General features: G+C 55.2%; 1 protein-coding gene and 2 long non-coding RNA genes across 3 annotated transcripts in view; 2 read left to right on the top strand and 1 right to left on the bottom strand.

Annotated features, from left to right (window-relative positions):
* Positions 1-16,658, bottom strand: part of LOC134562084 (zinc finger protein 239-like) — a 200,387-nt gene that overhangs the window by 33,718 nt on the left and 150,011 nt on the right. The gene's annotated exons all lie outside the window — the stretch shown is intronic.
* Positions 2,227-3,580, top strand: LOC134562136 (uncharacterized). The gene is made up of 4 exons (XR_010083089.1): positions 2,227-2,264; positions 2,388-2,426; positions 3,130-3,204; positions 3,343-3,580. It is a non-coding gene; the product is annotated as an uncharacterized LOC134562136 (long non-coding RNA).
* On the top strand, positions 12,584-14,552 carry LOC134562130 (uncharacterized). The gene is made up of 3 exons (XR_010083083.1): positions 12,584-13,065; positions 13,540-13,656; positions 14,020-14,552. It is a non-coding gene; the product is annotated as an uncharacterized LOC134562130 (long non-coding RNA).

Below are 16,658 nucleotides of genomic sequence, written 5' to 3'. Positions count from 1 at the left end.
ATTGGAGAGTGTCTGTGTCCATGGAAGGGTGCCAGGAGACACTCCCCAGTCCAGGGCCCCAGCTGTGCTTCCCAAACCCCTCCACTCCCAAATCCACCCAGGAAAATCCTGCTCTGCTTTGCTGCTCTGCCTGCAGGGGAGGGAGGAGAATCTTTGGAGGAGATCCAAGCTGGGCATCAAAGGGCTGAAAACCTGGTTTGGGGTCCGAGGCCCACGGGACGTTTTCCTGAGCCTCAGAGAATCCCAGGGGCCCCGGATTTAGTTCCCAGGTGGATCCAGGTGCGCTTCCAAGAAGGAAAAATGCACCGAGCAGTGGTTGCTGGAAGCTGTCCCTGGCTGAGATTCCTGTTTGACATTCCAGGGCATTAGTGAAGGGTCCTGCTCCTCTCTTTCCCTGGGGATCCAGCAGAAATCTTGGCCCAGCTGGGAAAACCTTTCAGGTCACTGCCTTGATTGTTTGCTCTGGAGCCTCCCCAAGGAGCCGCAGGCCTGGGGAAGTCCCTGGTTGATGAAGGCATTGCTGGTGCCTGGGGCGCTGGGCAGACAGGGCTCATCAGAGCTGCTGGCAGGGCACCCACACCCCCCCTGCTCCCTGGGCACCTCTGTTTGCCCAATCAGCTCCCCGTGGCTGCCTGGGGACAAAAGTCCCCTTGTCCACGTCCCTGGGGACGGGCACACCCTGGGCCCAGCATCGGCGCCGGGGCCAGCGCTGGGCTGGGCCGGGGCCAGGGCACTGCAGAGCCCCTCTGTGGGGACAAGGGCCATGGGGGGCTGCGGGCAGGGCCCAGGCAGGGGCAGGGCTGGATTGGGAGCCTGGTTGGGGCTGGGGTCCCTGGGCCCCTGCGCGTGGGGCAGCTGCACAGAGCGAGGCCCAGGGGCTGTGGGTGGGCACGGTGGCTGTGGGGGGACAGGGCAGGGGTCGGGGCAGGGGACATTCCCCTCTGGGCTCTGCCATGGGGCTGCAAATTGAACTCACTGGGGACCTGTGGGGTGTTGTGGAGCTGGGATTTGGCACAGCTGAGGCATTGCCCAGCCCTCAGCCCTGTCTGCAGGGGACCCGCACTGCCCAGTGCTCCCAGTGCCCACAGGGAGTGCAGATCCCAGTCCCTGCCCTGAGCACTCGGCCCTGGCTCCCCCTGTTCTCTCACATGTGGGGTTTGGGGCCGGGCTCAGCTCCGGGCTGTGCTGCAAGGAACGCTCTGGCAGGGCAGGGACAACGGGAGATGGGGGCTGTGGCACTGGGGGCTGCTGGAGGATGGATGGTGTTGGAGCAGGGCTTGTCTCCACAGGGTCCCCAGCTGCCTTTGGATCCCCTTGGCCCCCCTTGGCCCCCCCGGGTTTCCCGGGCCCTTGCAGGGGCAGCTGCCCCGTGCGGGAAGCTGCAGGGATGCGGGCAGGGGGACTGGATCCGTGCCACAGCTGGGATGGACTCTGGGCAGGGCTGGGCTTGTGGCCAGGGCTGGGGGCTGTGCCAAGCCGGGCTTTGGCCTGGGGGCTGTTGGGGAGGGCGCAGGGAGGAGTCCCGGCAGGGATAAAGGTGCCGGTGCCCTGCTGCAGCCTCAGGCAGCGCTGCCCAGTGCCAGAGGAAGATGAAGGTGGCTGTGCTCGGCGTGGCCCTGCTCTTCTCCGTGCTGCTGTGCACCCCGGCACAGGCCAAGGTGAGGCACCAGCCCAATGCTGGCCCCACAACTTGCCCTCTCTGCCCTCCCAGCCCACCCTTTTGGTCCCTTCACTCATTTCCTCCCTGCTCCCTCCCCTGTGTCCTGTCCAGGCCCCCAAACCCCTCCCACCCCCCATTCCCGAGGCCTTTCCTTCCGTGTCCCCCCTTTGTCCTTTGCCTTTCATCCTGGCCACTGCAGCGGGGTCCCCCTGTCCCATTCCCTGATCCACCCCGTGCCTCACAGACCTGCTCTCAGTCCTGTCCCTTCTGTCCTCACCCGGTCTGCTCCTTCTGCCCCCACCCAGCCCCTCCCTGGCTCTCCCGTGTCCCCATACCCCAATTCCTTTCTCCTGCCCCGTGCCTCCCCCCGTGCCTGTTCCACAGCCCCAGCCCAGCCCCTCGGGCTCTCCCTTTTCCCCAGCTCGGTGTCTCTGGCTCTCCCCCAGCTCCAGCAGATCTCCCTGGGGGCCCTGAGTTCCCCTCCCTCTGCCCCCGCCCTGCCCCCTGTCCCCTGTCCCCCCCAGCCCCCCAGGCCCAGCGCAGCCCCAGCCTTTGTTCTCCTTCCCAGGCACTCCTGGAAGGAACCCAGGATGATCTGAGGGAGGTGAGTGAGGGGCTGGGGCTGGAGGGCCTCCCCTGTGGGGATTGGGGGGCACCCGTGTCCCCCCTGCCCTGCTGGCACCGGGGACACCCCAGTGACCGGCCGGGTCTCCTGCTCTCTCCGCAGCTGGACTTGGGCAAGGTCGAGATCCCGGAGCCGACCGTGGTGGGTACCAGGAGCTGCGCCGCCGCCAGAGCCTCGCCCTGCGCGGCCACCGCGGCCAGGCTGTGCCGGCGTGTGCCAGCACGGGCCAGCGCAGCCCTGCCGACAGCCCCGGCAGCACCCCTGCCCCCCGGACCCTCGGCAGGGCTCCCCTCACCCGGGGACACAGAGGCACTGGGGTTGTGGGTGTGCAGTTTTAAGGGCATTGCGTGGTCTCACAGGACGAAAAAATCGGGGTTTGGGATTTTAGTGGATGGTGATGTCCGTGGGGCAATAGGGAGGATTTAGGGTGTTGTCTAAGTCCTTCTTCTTCACCTTCTTCCTCATGATTTTGGGTGTTTTTTTTGTAATTGGGTGGAAAAGGTCTGCATTGTGGGCCTTGGGTGACCAATTATTCGGTTAAAAGTATAAATAATACAGGTGTCATCTCGGTACTGGGTGATTAGTGTTTAATTAACCATGGGAAGAGTTAGAGGCACCTCCATTTTCTGATTTTCTGGCTAGAGCTCACACCTCGTGAGACTGAATTACAGATAAGAATTAATAAACCCTTGGCCAGGACCCCACGCCTCAGGGCAGGAGTGCAGCAGCTCCTGTACCCCACTACTGCCGCGGGGCCCTTCCCCATGGGCCCCCCTCCTTTCCCCTGTCCCCCCAGTCCATCCCAGTGCCCCCAGCGTGTCCCTGACGCTGTCCTTGTTCCTAGGTCGCGCTTGGTCAAAACCTGCGGGTGCGCCAGCTCCTGCGGCAGAAGCGCCTGGCGGCCTCTCTGGATGCCTAGGTGAGCAGAGCCTGCAGGGACAGGGCTGGGGACAGGCCCCCCCGGTGTCCCAGTGCCAGCAGGGACAGGGCTGGGGACAGGGCCCCTCCGGTGTCCCAGTGCCAGCAGGGCGGTGACGTTCCGGCCTTGGTGTTTTAGGGTCGGCAGCATCGGTGCCGTCCGTGTCCTGTCCACCTCCGGCGGCACGAGGAGATGATCGTCCCTGGAGGAGCCCCCCGATCCCCTTTGAGCCCGGGGCCGTTTCCCCTCAATAATCAATAAACCCTTTCAGCAGAGCTGCCCTCTCTGTCTGTCTGTCCCTCTGGGTGAGTCTGTCCGTGTGTCCGGGTTTCCGCTCTGCCGCTGTGCAGGGCAGCTCGCCCGGGGCTCTGCTCCCTTCCTGCCGGGCTCTGCCGCCCCCACGGCGCGCCCCACACCGCGGCTGTGGGCTGTGGGTGCTGTGGGGTGCACTGGGGGCAGTTTGGGGGGGTGGGTGGGTGCGCAGGGAGAGCCAGGAGCAGGTGCTGGCTGTGATCACCATGGGGCTGTTGTGGCTCCAATATAGAAACAGTTTAAAAAATACAGTTTATTTCCAAATGAGTTTCTTTCTTCAACAAAAAAATACACCTCTTTTTTGGAATTCTGGAAGCTGAAAATGTCAGGGTTTCTGTGCTAAGAGGCGCTGACCCTCAGGCAGGCTCTGCATTTGACCCGAGGCGGTGGAACTGGCCTCCTAAGTTGAGCGGTGGCACTGGGGTTCTGGGTGTGCAGTTTGAAGGGCATTGCGAGGTCTCACAGGATGAAAAACTTGGGGTTCGGGATTTTAGTGAATGGTGATGTCCATGGGGCAATAGGGAGGATTTAGGGCGTGGTCTAAGTCCTTCTTCTTCACCTTCTTCCTCATGATTTTGGGTGGTTTTTTGTAAATGGATGAAAAAGGTCTGCATTGCGGGCCTGGGGTGGCCAATTATTCGGTTAAAAGTATAAATAATACAGGTGTCATCTTGGTATTGGGTGATTAGTGTTTAATTAACCCTGGGAAGAGTTAGAGGCACCTCCATTTTCTGATTTTCTGGCTCAAGCTTGTGCCTTGTGAGACTGAATTCCAGGTAAGAATTAATAAACTCTGAGTCTGATCACGGAATTGCCTGTATTAATCCCGTGCATTAATCCCGGCTCTAACATGAAGAAAAGGAGATAAGAAACCAGCAGCTATTTTTTATAAACCGGTCTCTTTGTGTCACCAGTATCTGTTGGTGCTGCAATCTGGTTCCTGGGCTGGGAGGGGCTGCTGCGTGTCCCCGGCCCCGTGGTGGAACGGGGCTGTGGCTGTCCCCGGCTCTGGGCTGGAAGGACGGTGCCCGCTCTCCCTGACCGGGGCCTTCCTGGGTGCCCATGTCCGGCCGGCCGCAGAGGGTGGCCCTGTGTCACGATCCAAGCAGGAATCGTGATAGGTTCGTGTGATCTCAGAGTGCAAAGAGTACTCGAGGGTACAAGAGTTTAATCATACAACAAATGCACCTTTATTGAATGCCAACAACACTTGCGATAGAGGGAATGAGAAAGGAAAAATAGGATACAGAGCGAGGAAAGGGGGCCAGGGGGATATAGCTGCCAACACCAGAGGCGTCCTTGTGGCGTGGTGTCCGGCCAATGGATCCATCTTGTGTCCATGGGGAGATCTCCAAGTGTGAGTCACAGGGGGAAGCTTTTATTGTCATTTCAGAAGCGGGCAGCACCTGGCCAACACAGGGGGAGCCCCCAAGAGTCATTGTGAGGAGCCCCGTTGCTCTGGGAATCAGGTGCAGCCGTTCAGATCAGGCAGGTCTGGGACAAGCAGGTCTGGGCCAAGCAGGTCTGGGCCTGGCCGCTGGTAAGCACAGGCTGTCCAGCCGTCCATTGTCTTCGTACAAGTTCCCATGGGAGCCAGCTCCGGTCCGGTGGACACACCTGCAGTTCAGTGCTTGGTACACACACACCGTGGCTCAGGCCCCAGCCCCTTGCACACAGTCCCTTCCTTGACGGAGGGCCTTGACGAGGGTCGTGAGGCAAAACCAGGGACCCTCGGGCCCCGACTCTCACACCCTGGCCAGCTGTGGGGTTTCCCTGGGGCCCTGGGAAGGCCCCAGCACTGCCCAGAGATGTCGGGGCTGCCCCGGCGCGGCGCGGGGAGAAAATGAGAACGGGCGAGCGCGGCCGCGGCACCGGGACCATCCCAGGGTGGACGGGGAGAGCGGGGGGGCGGGCGCTGCCGACACTCCCCGAGGGCTCGCTGGATCTCTCTGGGTGAAAAACGAGGGTCGTTCTCCTGGTACAGTTTATAGGTTTGATAAAAAGACAATTTGGAGGTGGAAATAAAGCAAATATTTAATCAAAAATTATGGCTGTGTGACTTGGCATTCAGACGCGCCAAGGGAAAGGCTCATTCCTTCAAAGCACCAGCTCGTTGCGTATTCATAACTGCACATGCATCTGCCCTCTTCCCACCCTAGAGTTACAAGAGATAAAGAACAATATCTCCCAACCAGTTTCATCAGATGAAAATAGAATATGCATTTGTAGTTCCATTTTTCAACCCAAGACACCTGGCTGTGAGCAGCAGAGCAGAGAGAAAGGCGCTGGCCCGGGCAGCTGCTGCCCTGCAGGCACCGGCTCTGCTGCCCAGCAGGGTCCCGGAGTGACCACAGGGGTTTGCAGATGGACACGGAGCGGCCACAGCACACGATGGGCAGGAGGCAATGACCTGTCCCAAGGAAAAAAGAGAGAAAAACGACCTGTGCAGTGTTGCCCTGGTTTTTCTGAGGTTTCTTAAAGCCTTCTACTTGTTCATAAGATGGAGTCAGTTCTTTAGTTTCTGTACAATATTAAGGGTCAGCTTTTCACTTTCTTATGCTTTAGACCATAGATAACCTTTCTTGGTTTTGTTCACTGTCCTTTGTTTCCATATTTCTAGCCTGAAAATAATGTTGGTTGACAGCTGGTCTGGCCAGTGGGGTGAAGGGGTAGTAACCCCAGAAGCCAATCCACAACCAGACCCACAAATGCATAAAAATGAAAGAAATAAACAGGCTCGTTCTCTTTTTGGGGAGCAGCTTTTCCCTGCAGACCTCCTGCCTCCGTGTCGCTGTTTGCGTGCCGCTCTCACAGTGCAGCACATCCCCCTCAGGAGATGTCCCCGGTGGCCCAGAGGGGACTGGCCGTGGCTTTAGGGACAGGGATGGAGCCCTGGCGGAGCAGGGGGGGCTGAGCAGGAAGAAGCCCCTGGGGTGTGCAGGGGGTGGCCGCAGGCTGTGGGGGGATGTTGAGGCTGTGGCCCAGGGGGGCAGCCAGGGATGCACCCGGGGAGAGCCACAAGTGCAGGGGCTGCAGCTCTGGAGAGGCCAGGGGGAGGAACGGGGTGCTGGAGCTGCTGGGGGACACCTGGAGCCTCTGGGCACAGGGGTGTGTGAGACACACAGTGAGAGGTGAGGCTGGGCTCTGCAGAGGGAAACCTGGTTTGTTTTTGGTGAGCTGCCTGCCCTGGCTGTGCGCCCTTGGCTCCCTCTGCCCGGAGCTGTGCCTGGCACGGGCTGAGGCTGCCAGCAGAGCCAAGGGGGATGCACTGGGACAGCCCCGAGGGACTGACGGGCAGGCAGAGCCCCCAGCTCACCTGAGCAGCTCCTCTGCCCAACTGGGAGCACCAGCAGCGCCTTCGCTCAGGGCCAGCAGGCACCGGGAGTTCCAGCACAATCCAACACCCAAACAACACAGGCTGGGCATGGCAAAGGCAACTGCAGACATTTGCGAGTTGGACATTGTCTAATGCAGCAAAATGGGGATGAACTGTGTCTCTGTGTGTGTGTGTGTGTGTGTGTGGGTTCGTGTGGGTTTGTGAAGATGATGGGCAGAAATGAATAATTATTCTAAAATACTCCAGACTCCAGGAGAGCAGCCCCTCTCCCATATCCCAGCCAGGACAGGCACAGCTGCACCCCGTGTTTGCCACTCAGACAAAAACAATCTTCCCAAGCCTTGGAAAATGAAAAAAAAACAACAGGTAGAGATGAGGCAGCAGCCCTGGCAGGGAGCAGCCAGTGTTTGTGATAAGCCCCAGCAGAGCTGGGCCCAGCTGCAGCTCCTCAAGGCCGAGGCCTCAGCAGCATTTCTCCCAAGCAAGGCATGCCTTGGGATGGAAATGCCAGGCACCCAGATTTGTGTAACTTTTGCTTTTTTAAATGTCTCTAATAGTCTATTTTTTTTAAAATTTATTATATTTATTTATTCATGAAGTTTTTTGTTAAACTTTAAACACCTTAACAAAAGTGAGCTGTGCTTTTCACCCAGGCCCCTCCGTGCTCTGAAAGACCCCTCAGGGCACACCCAGCCTGGAACAGGCTCTCCCTGCTGACATCCCCGGGGCTCCGGGCTGCCCAGGGCTCTGCGGGTGCCCCGCGCTGTCACAGGAGCTCCGTGGGGACACGCCAGAGCTCTCCCTGTCCCCAAAGAACACAGACACTGTCCCCACTCTCCCTGTCCCCAAAGGACACGCCAGAGCTCTGCCTGTCCCCAAAGAACACAGACACTGTCCCCACTCTCCCTGTCCCCAGAGGACATGCCAGAGCTCTCCCTGTCCCCAAAGAACACAGACACTGTCCCCACTCTCCCTGTCCCCAAAGGACATGCCAGAGCTCTCCCTGTCCCCAAAGAACACCGAGCCCCCCCTGGGGGCTCCCAGCAGAGTCGTGGGCACATCTCAGGGGGCTGCAGCTGCTGAGGAGCCCTGGGGGCACAGGCACTGCCAGGGCCTCAGGGCTGGCAGCCCAGTGGAATATATGATGTAATTCGTGTTCATGCAATATAAATGTATAATCATCCATGTTCATGAAATATCGATGATATAAATACAGCTGCATTTAGGGGGAATACAGCAGCAGTCACCCGTGATTGGAAATAAAGTAAAAGGATTAAGAATTGAAAAACGCCCTTGCTGGAAACTTGGGTAAGGACCATGATTTACAGCAGAAAGGAGGGTGGCCATGAGAAGAGATGGATCTTGACTTCATCATCCGGGGTGTGCATCCCAATACAAGATTCCCTGCAATCGAATCAAATGTTCATCTCTCCATGGAAATCCAATCAACCATCCTGTAATGAGGACACAATTTCATTAATATGGAGAAAGAGTGAAAAAAGGACAAAGAAGTATGAAGCAATGCCCTCTCCGGCAAAAACTGTATATAACCTGACCCTGCAGGGATAGAAATTGTGAACAGGGGAGCTCCTGTGCGATAGAGGCCGGGGCTGGATTCACCAAGGCTGAGACAATTAAATATGGCAACAGTTCACGTGCTGCCAGCAGCAGGCAAAGATCTCTTTGTTCCAGGGCATCTTGAAAACATTCAAGCCCAGAGCATATTGCTAAAGCTTCCAGACAATTGTTCTAGCCACTCACTGACAGCACACGTACACCTGCTTCAAACAATGCTAACTTGGATGCTTTCTATTGACAATAAACAATATCCCATTATTCAGTTCAAAACTTTCTACTGTCTTGCTAAGCATATTTTTCTGCGGTCTTAAGATCTGTCCTAGCCAAACCTAACACTCAGACTATGGTTTCATGTCCTTGCTTGCTGTACTGGTGCAACTTTTCCTTCTTTCCAGCTTTGCAGTTGCAGATAATTCTAAATTCTGCTGCTCCTTCTGTTTCTGAGGCCTCCTTTTACAGCTTCTACCTTGATAAGGCTGAAGGCACAGGCAGGAAAAGCAACAATCCAAAATGCAGAGTCAGGCAATCCAAAATGCAACCAAATGAGAACTGTCTGTCTCTGGCAGTGTGTGTGTCTGTGTGAAGGTGATGTCAAGAGAAAGGATCAAAAGGACCTGGCCCAAAGGCTGCAGAGCTCTTCACTTAACAGCACTTCAGCTCAGCAGCAATGGAACTGAGGAGTTCAACTGAACCATTCAGTGGTGCAATAACACCTCGGAGCTTTTCAACTTAACCAGGCTCCAGCTCCACAAGACTTCACTTAGAACTGAACTCAAACCCAGCATCCCAGAAAAGGACTCCTAAAGGAGTGACCACCTCTGCAGAGGAACTTTCCCTCCAGGCAGAACTGAGTGACAATTGGAAAGGACTCCAGACTCCAGGAGAGCAGCCCCTCTCCCACATCCCAGCCAGGACAGGCACAGCTGCACCCAGTGTTTGCCATTCAGACATAAACAATCTTCCCAAGGCTGGGAAAATGAAAAACAAAACCAGCAGGAGATGAGGCAGCAGCCCTGGCAGGGAGCAGCCAGTGTTTGTGCTAAGCCCCAGCAGAGCTGGGCCCAGCTGCAGCTCCTCAAGACCGAGGCCTCAGCAGCATTTCTCCCATCCCGGTGGGGCTGAGCGAGGGGAGGCGAGGGCCCTGCAGCCCCACGAGGCAGGAGATGCCAGCTGAGCACAGCCCCTCCACGCTGGCACCCCGTGCCAGCCCAGGGCTCCTCATCCTCCAGAGCCCCTGCAGCTGGCGGGCACTGACAGCCACAGCAGAGGGGTCTCTGTGTGCCACGCAGCCCCCTGGGCTCAGGCACTCCCTGCCCTTCCAGAAAGATCTCCCAGCACTCTCCGTGCCCCTCAGGAACACCGAGGGCAGGGGCAACGCCAGAGGCTCCACGGGGACGTGCCAGGGCTCTGCCAGCTGCCAAAGCACCCCCAGCTCCCTGCCAGGCTGGAACTGGGTGTCACTTGTCACAGCAGGGCTGTCCCCAGGCTGCTGAGGGGCCCTGATGTCCCAGCATCTGCCAGGGGCTCCGTGCTGACACCCCAGGGCCCTCCAGGCTGGCAAAGAGCTGTCCTGTCACCCATGGTCACACAGGGGCCACTGCCACACCCCAGTGCTGTCCGTGCTCCGAGGAACACTGAGCTCCCCAGCAATCCCAGGGGCTCCACGGGGACACCCCAGGGCTCTCCAATGTCTTTGAGCACACTGAGCTCAGAGGCTGCAAGAGGATGAGCATCGTGACATCAGTTCTGTCTCTAAGCTACTGATATTTACAGGGAAAGGGATTGTCTGGAAGGCAGCCTTGTCCAGGGCACTTCAGCAGCTCATCTGTGAAACCTTTGGGTCAATTTTGGGTCTTTGGGTCACTTTTAGGTCAGCTCTTTCATTCCGGGGCAGCAGCCATAAGGAGATGCACAAGAAGTCAAATCTAAAAGATCACACTGTGCCCCTCTCAATACAACTGAGAGCTTTGTAAATGGGACATTTTCCTACTGCCTTGACCCCATTCCAAGGCAAAGCAGCCAGCCCAAAGCATCCTGCCCCGACCTTCCAGGGGTCTCCAGACTGCTCCAGGGCAGGGACAGCAAAGGCACGGTCAGGGCTTCCATCCTTATGTAACAGAATTTCTTAGAGAACATGAACATGAGGTATTTTGGAATGAGATCTGAGCTATCCCAAAATGGGGCCCAGGCTCAGGCCTGTGTGGAAGTAAATAAGCCTGTGGTGCCGTTAAAATTTAGATTAAGGTGGGTTTATGCATTAGACAGGATAGTTATAGTGAAATTATGGTAGCTACCTTAAATTGAGATTGTTTGCATTCCTTTTTATGCTGAATAACAATTAGAAAACACCTGTAACTGTAAATTATCTGTATTTAACCAGCCATTTCAGGAATAAGAGAACGTATCATTTCACCATAGTGGTTGTGCTCTGCGTTGCTCAGCCCAGCTTCCATGTAATTAATGGGGACCCTGTCTCCATCCTTACACCCTGGGTGGTTACAGGTTTCCTAAGATGCCTGAGCTCACCTGCGTCCGCAGGGCTCCCATGGGAACATCCCAGAGCTGTGTGGGGATGATGAAGAGCCGCTGTTCTCAGAGGCTCTCACAGCCCTTCAGTGGGCACATCCCAGGTGACTTTAGTGAGCTACGGCACTGCTGTGTCACAGCCCCTCACTGGGATTCCAGGAGCACATCCTGTAATAAACGGGGAGCTTGACTGAGCCAAGATACCAAGCAACAATCAATTTATTAATTTATTAGTTCAAATGATAAAGTGTGAGCAAAGCAGCGCGGTGCTGGGTACAGTGGATGGGGTCTCCCCTCCAGCTGCACACCCACTGTTAATTCTTGCTGGGATTTATTGAGCGTGTTCATAAGCATTTCTCAGCAGGGTTTATTTTTGTGGTTTCCTCCTAGTTTCTATTTGTGACGTCGGATTTCTACACCTTAGGGTTGGAAATTTCACAATCCCAGCAGTCTCTGTGTGATGGTGATGGAAGAGACAGGACTGATTGCTTGGATGCAAAAAAATCAGTTTATTGATCACAAAGCTTTAGTATCTTTACCTTTTCAGCTGTAACTCAAAATAGCTGCTTGCTTAAGGAGTAATAACTATAGCAACCACATCTTATGTTTCTTGATAACGTGAAATGTGGGGTTGTGTTTCGTGTCAGGTAGATAAAGGTGGCCTGTGCAGTTGAATGTGGCCATGGGACAGTTATAAAAACCAGCTTTAATAAACAGCCAGAAGAGACATAGAAAGAAGCTTTTGAATAAAAGTTTTGCGTGTTTATAGATGAATAATGTAAGCTTTAAAGATTTCACAATATAAGTTTTAGGGGGTTTAGTTAATATGAGTTTTATAGGCCTTTACCATACAGGATAGAAGAATGTGAAAGTATTATGATTATTTTCTTTTGAAAATAAAATTATGATAAGCTTTAAGCTGCATTGTAATAAGAGGTTTTGAACTAGAGCTTTAGAAAATACAGAAGGATTTGTAATCACCTAAAGAAAGGAGGGAAGCAAGTTTATCCCAAGCTACAATCCTGGAAAGGGAAGCTGGACATCAGCATCACTGATTTATGGTCCTGCAAAAGGAAGCTGGATATCATCATCACTGATTTACAATGCTGGAAAAGGAAGCTGGACATCGCCGTCACAGGTGTATGACTGAGAAGGGAAGATGAACATGACCATGACTGATTCACAACCCCGGGGTATAGAAACTCGACATCACAAATAAGAACTGATCAGAATGGAGTACAGAAATAAGACTTATTTTCAAACCTAAAGTATAGAAATCCGACTTCACAAATAGAAACTAGGAGGAAACCACAAAAATAAACCCTGCTGAGAAATGCTTATGAACACGCTCAATAAATCCCAGCAAGAATTAACAGTGGGTGTGCAGCTGGAGGGGAGACCCCATCCACTGTACCCAGCGCCGCGCTGCTTTGCTCACACATTTTTTCATTTGAACTAATAAATTAATAAATTGATTGTTGCTTGATATACTGGGTGAGTCAAGCTCCCCGTTTATTACAAGGCCCTGTCGGATTTTTTTTTTTTTTAAGATATTTTTGTTTTCCCTGCCGCCCCCACGGCAGCCCCGCCGCTCTCCCGCCGAGCCGCCTCCCCTCGCCCCGCCCCGCCGCCCCCCGCAGCCCCACACGCGGCCCGGCTGAGGGGATCGCGGCCCGGCGGCACCGCCCGGCCCGCAGCCACCGGCCCGGCCGAGCTCCCCCGCCCGCCGCCGCAGCGCAGGGCCCGGCGCCCTCGGCCGCCTTTCGGTTTCGGTTCCGCGCTGCGAGAGGAGGTAATTTTGCTTTTCTTCGCTGGTTTATTTTTCGGCGCGGCTACGAGCAGGAGCCGTAGGGCGGGGCTGCGGTAGCTGTTCGTTTCCCTTTCCCAGCCCGCTCTCCACGCCGCTTTTTCCTGGCGATTTCTCTTTTTCCCCGCTGTTTTCCCCTCGCTGCCCGCGCCGCCTTTCGGGGCCGGCCCGCGCTCCGCGCTGAGGGCGGGCGGTGGCGCGGGGCACCACGGGAAGGGCTTTTCCCGCCGCCCGGGCCGGGAGAGGAGGAGGCGGCGCGGGGGCAGCGAGCGCGTCGGGCGAGCGGGGCAGCGGCGCACGGGTGAGGCCGGGCACGGGCTGCGGGTGGCGGCGGGCGGTGCGTGGTGTCTCTTCGCGAGGGAGATTGCTGCGTGGGCCGGTTGGACTCTTGCCGCTGTTCCGCGGCGTTTTTCCGACGCCTCTCCCGCTCCTTCGGCCCGAGGCGGGGGCGAGCGGGAGCGCAGCGGGGCGAGGGAGTGAAGCAGAAATGAAGGCGGGAGGCGAGGCAGGGGCAGGGCGGGTTTAGAGAGCCGCTTCCCGGGTTTAGAGATCTCACCTGCTGCCTGCCCGTGGATGGGACGGGGAAGGGAGAGAGGGGACAGTAATTGTGGCGGCTCCTAAAGGCTCGCTCCTTCCCTCCGCGGGCGCAGTGCGGCGTGGTGAGGCGCAGGGGAGGGACAGTGGCGGCGGTGAGGGTGACTGAGAGGGGAGGAAGGTTAAAGAGCCTTGGGATGTCACCGTGGCATACCTGTGACTGCTCCTGACCTCTCTTTAGCGGCCCAGAGCCTTCTAGGATGTGACCATGGAGTGCCTGTCACTGCCAGTGACCTCCTGGCTGCTTAGAAGCCCCAGAGAGCTCTGCGATGTCACCGTGGAAGCCCTGTGAGTGCAGGTGAGCTCAGGGTTCTTTAGAAACCTGTGTCCCTCTGGGATGAGAGGATGGAAGCTTTGGGAGGGCCTTTGACCTGACTGCCCTTCAGCAGTTCAGAGAAACCTGGGATGTCACCATGGAGCTGTTGTCAGTGCCGGTGACATCTGAGTTCTTTGGCAGCCTAGAGACAGATGGGATGTCAGCACAGAGCTGCTGTCATTGCCTGTGACCTCACAGTTCTTTAGGAGCACAGGGGCTGCTGGCATGTCACGATGGAAGCCCTCAGGGTGGCAGTGACAAAGTGGTTCTTCAGCAGCCTGGAGAGCCCTGGGATGTCCCTCTGGGGTCCCTGTAACAGCGTGTGACCTCATGGTTCTTTTGCAGCCTTTGACACCCTTGGAGAATGTCGCTGTAGATCCTGTGAGTGCCTGTGACATTGCAGCTTTTTAACAGCATGGAGACTTCTAGGATGTCACCGTGGAACCCCTGTGAGTGCCAGTGACCTCACGGCTGCTTAGCAGCCTGGACACACTTGTGATGCTGCTGTTGAGACCCTGTGACAGTCTGTGAAGTCAGTGTGGTTTGGCAAAGGGGAGACTCCTGGGATGTCCCCATGGAACCCCTGGGATTGCCCATGCCCTCAGTGTTCCTTAGGAGCTTGGAGACCTCTGGGATGTGACCACAGAACCTCAGTGAGTGCCTGTGCCAAATGGGCTCCTTAACATGTAGAGACATCTCTGTTGTCCTCATGGACGCTGGTGACTGCCTGGGACCTCGCAAGTCTTTGGAAGATGAAGGAGCTGTGGCGTGTCACCATGGAGTCACTGTGCCTGTTTGTGATCTCTCTGCTTCTGAGCAGGCTGGAGACAACTGTGATGTGACCAGGGACTGGAGTGGGGGTGTGGTGGTTGAGGGAGGTGAGGGGAGGAACGTGTGGCAGGACTCGCCGGGAGCTGCTCAGGCACTGCGTGAGCAGGGATGGCACCAGAACCCAGGCCTGGGAAACACTCTCTCTGTAGTGTGTAATGCAGGCATTGCTAATGGTGTCATTCTCAAAGTGTGCTATTGGGCCTTGGGATACAAGGTGTTTCCAGTTTTAAAATTCTTTGTTTCTCCAGTCACATGGTTTTGGATATTTAAATTTTGGGGTTGGCCTTTTCCATTCAGACAATTCCTCCCTTGCTGGTACTTGTAAAGTGACTTTTGGCTTAGCAGTCCATATTGAGAGGATTTGCTTTTGTCTGCTCTGGCTGTTATCCATAACTTGACATACTTAGCTTCTACACCACTCTTTCTTAGGAACTCTTTGATTATCCCCTCCAAAGGTTTTGCTGGTCTGTGCAATCTCCTAGCTTGAATGCCAGGGATGAGTCCCACCAATCTAATCAATGCTAAGCCTCTGTGTTTAGTGCTAGAGTAAAATAAGGTGTCCCAAGTGTCCCCCACTGGCCAGGTCTGGTCACAGGAAGCAGGTCTGCTCTCTGCTGGGATGGGAGGCCACCTCACCCCACTGGAGCAGGGGACCAGCTGTACCCCGTGTCCCCAGCATGCCAAGCCTGGTCACAGAAGGCCAGGTCTATGCACTGGGGTCTCAGACATGGTCTGGCTGCTGCTGGCATGGGAGGCCTTCCCTCCTCTACTCTGGAGGCCAGGTCTGCTCACCAAAATGATCAGAGTAGTGGTATTTTACCGACGGCTGGGACACCAGCAGGGGGTCATCCCACACTGTTGAGAGTGCACCAGGCTTGACAGGGTCTGCTTTCCCTGCTGATTCTGCCAAGGCCTTGCCCTTGTCTGTGGTTTCACTGGATAGTGGGTAGGGACTGTGGGAATCTCATTCATTCATTGATTCATTCCTTCACACCACTAATTAGATGATGAGGCATTTGGCAATTTATTGAACATATATTTTCATCTATGTTCCTGTTCTGGGCTAAGTATAGGTGGCCCATCCACCTTGGTCCAAATCAGTAGAATTTAGTCTCAAATGTGGGTGAAATGCAACGCTACATCCTTGGAAGAAATCTGTCATTCCCACTGTCCTTATGTACCCATCCAGCTTTTAACTTTCCTTCTTTGTTTTTAATTTGCATAAACAATAATAACTCTACATATCTGAGCCAGCCTTGCTTGATATGAACAGTATCAACTGAGGTAAAGAGCGCTCTGGAGGCCAGGGCTGGGGCAGTTTCCCCCTGCCTTGTGTTGGAGAGACCTATGAGCTCATTGTTTCTGTAGAACTACTTGGCCCGCACTTGGCTTTTATATCTGAGCTTATGTCATATGGTATGGAATATTCTTTTGGCTAATTTGGGTCAGCTGACCTGGTTGTTTCCCCTCCCAGGATCTTGCCCACTCCCATGGCCTTTGATGTGGAGAGGAATGTCAGAGGAGCAGTGCTGCTCGGTAGTAGTCAAAAGACTGGTCTGTTATCAACACCCGTCCAGCTACCAATGCAAAGCACAGCACTGTAAAGAGTATGAACTTTACCTTGGTCAGACCCAGTACAATCTCCACCCCTTATTCCATACCATTTGTGTCATGCTGGGATCCCATATAGTCTATATACTCTCATTACTAGAATCCTTAAGCCTTCTCTAGACCAATCATACTTTTTATTAACTACTATCGCCTGTCCTTTCACATCCCTCTGGGTGATCTCCATTCCAGCAGGAGGTGGGGTCAGGACAGGAGAAATAGTACACTTGATGGTTGGGCAGTGGCGTCATCCCTGTTCAACATTGCCTTTTTCTTGCTCCTTGCCAGAATTCATTCTTTGTCAGTTCGTGTCCCTCCTGCTACTTTACCTCCTGTAACATACAACTTACACTATAAGTTATTCTTACCTCAAGGTTAAATCTCCTTGAGGTACACACCGGGTCTCCCCATCCTCCCGAATCACACACCAAGCACCCCCAGGTCCTTGAGCAAAGACAATCCCATGAATGGGTTTGCCTTTTCCCATGGGGGAAGAAATCCACACTGACTTCCCCACCCACTTCCCTATGTGTAATGCAGAAACC

The sequence above is a fragment of the Prinia subflava genome, chromosome 26 (assembly GCF_021018805.1).
Source record: "Prinia subflava isolate CZ2003 ecotype Zambia chromosome 26, Cam_Psub_1.2, whole genome shotgun sequence".
NCBI classification, from domain to species: Eukaryota; Metazoa; Chordata; class Aves; order Passeriformes; family Cisticolidae; genus Prinia; species Prinia subflava.
The sequence above is the reverse complement of the archived record's forward strand: the minus strand, read 5'-3'. Positions and strand labels throughout refer to the sequence as shown.